At 42.1% G+C, this 2,439-nt stretch overlaps 1 pseudogene; it reads left to right on the top strand.

Moving 5' to 3' along the window:
* The first annotated feature begins 1,175 nt into the window (after positions 1-1,175).
* On the top strand, positions 1,176-1,834 carry LOC145360296 (protein CDV3 homolog A-like; annotated as a pseudogene).
* The last annotated feature ends 605 nt before the right edge of the window (positions 1,835-2,439 follow it).

The following is a 2,439-nucleotide window of genomic DNA, read 5'->3' as shown; positions in this document are numbered from 1 at the left end:
GATCTGTTTTTGATTGTACACACTAGATTCATCAGACCAGTTCTGTCGTTCTATTCCAGAACTATTTAAGAACTATTTAACCCCTTTGGTGATCTCTGAGCAGTTACTCATTGTGTTTTTATTTTCAATAAATGTTATGTCTTTATAGAGAGATATCTGCCTCATGAGTTTTATATTGTCTATAGTTAAAAACAATGCTGGCCATCTTAATTCACCCCATAGCAACACTATTGTTTCACGTCTCTGAACCTTTCTTGAAGGCTCAAAACCTCTGAAGACATTTGAAATCCCTTGCAAACCTTTGAAGTGCTTTGCTTTCATGCAATTTAACAGTCCAGTGCCTTTAACAAATTTGATTGATAGCCTAATGGTTTTTACACAACATGCTGGAGGTTTGTTTATTTATCTTTTCCTTCACAGTTGAATGCATCTGAAGTACTTCCTATTCTTCCTAATTGCATTGTTTAGAAACATCCTTGTTCTACTTAACAGCTGCAGGCATCTTCAAAGCAGCTAGGTTCTTTTAATTCCTTTTGTTTCACCACACTGAGCGAGACCGGAAAATCATCCTATTTATTTCTAATACCCACAGTACAAATATAGATTACTTAAAATTATATCTGTTTCCTGACAGTAGTTGCGCTGTCAGCAAGAACAGAGATTTTGGTGGTCAGTATGACCAAAGGATCCCAGCTGCAGGTGAGGTCAGACAATCCAAATAAAGAATGAATAAATGTGAATAAATAATGCTCCTGATTTAAAAATCCATGAAAGTCTGCTGCTTGTGACTTTGTTAAAAGCTGACCATACACAGATGAGAATTTGGGAATGCACCTTAACCATATCTAAATAAACCACACTAATTACAAACAGAAAGATAGGACAAATAATGGTTTTCAGTTTGTCTTTTCCCCTGTCTGAAATACTTGTCATTTTGAACTAATGAATTCTGTCTTGATGGTTCAGCTGAGACAAAGTGGCCAAGGCATCGCCTTTCACTCTGCTAGCCTAAGCCGCGGTGTTGACTGAGACCCCAGCCCTAATCCTGCCTCTGGACCCACCCCAACCTCCACCTGCCACCACTGCCATCACCACCAACTCCCTCATGTCAGCAGCGGTGGCTCCTGCTGAAGTTGCGCCATTATTAGTCCCCCAAGTAGCCCAGAAAGTGAAGAATGAGAAAGAGCAAGTGTCAGGGTCCCCAAGAAAAGCAGGTCAGGGAGGATGAAGAATGGAAGGAGTTGAGCAAAAAAAAGGTGACCTGAAAGTTGGGGCTGGGCTGAAGCCAGAAACTCATGCCAGCTTGGCTCAGTGACTCAGAGGGTCATGTTGGCTCTGGAGGAACCAGGAGCTGGCCACGCTACCTGGAAGTTGATTACAGTGGCTTGAGAATCCGTGCCTTACAACTTAGCGATGAAAGAAAGGAAGAAGTCAGTGAGAGGAGCAAAAGAAGATCTGGGTGAAGATGGAGGAGAAAATATTGTATAGAGAAGGAGTCAAAACAGTTGGGCCCTGGAACAAGATAACTCAGCACCAGCACCTATTGTTGTGGTTGCACAAACCACAGAATGAAAGGTATCTGGGGTTTATTGACCTCCTGCAGCTAGGTAGAATATAAGTGAGAAGAACGCAATTACAAGGACCATCAGAGATTTACAATTTACAGTTTCCATCCCTACAAGCCTCTGCAAAGCATGTAGAAACCAGGAAAGATAAAGAAATGGAAAACATCTCTGAGATGGTGAATTACAAAAATTAGGCCAAAGAGGATGTTTCTAAAAGTCAGTCTGTCCAACTAAAACTTGGCAACCAGTTTGCTCTTGGGGAGCAGTAAACAGTACACAAAAGTTTGCTGCAAAAGATTAAGGTACACGGAGTTGGGGGTAAAGTGTTAGCATGGATTGAGGATTGGCTATCTAACAGGAAGCAGAGAATTGGAATAAATGGGTACTTTTCTTGTTGGCAGTTGATGACTACTGGCGTGCCGCAGGGATCGGTGCTGGGGCCTCAACTGTTTACCATATACATAGACAATCTGGAGGAGGGGACCGAGTGTAGGGTAACAAAGTTTGTTGATGACACAAAGATGAATGGGAAAGCGAATTGCATGGAGGGTGCAGAAAGTCTGCAGAAAAATTTAGATAGGCTAAGTGAGTGGGCGAGGATCTGGCAGATGGAGTATAACTTTGGCAAGTGTGAGGTTATCCACTTTGGAAGGAATAATAGTAAAATGGACTATTATTTAAATGGTGAAAAATTACAACATGCTACTGTGCAGAGGGACCTGGGGGTCCTTGTGCATGAATCGCAAAAAGTCAGTTTGCGGGTGCAACAGGTGATAGAACATAGAACACTACAGCACAAACAGATCCTTTGGCCCACAAGTTGCGCTGATCATATCCCTACCGACCAGGCCTATCTATAACCCTCAATTTCATT

The sequence above is a fragment of the Carcharhinus amblyrhynchos genome, chromosome 30 (assembly GCF_965287045.1).
Source record: "Carcharhinus amblyrhynchos chromosome 30, sCarAmb.v2.hapA, whole genome shotgun sequence".
In the NCBI taxonomy this organism is placed as follows: Eukaryota; Metazoa; Chordata; class Chondrichthyes; order Carcharhiniformes; family Carcharhinidae; genus Carcharhinus; species Carcharhinus amblyrhynchos.
Note: the sequence above shows the minus strand (reverse complement) of the source record. Positions and strands in the feature narration are given on the sequence as shown.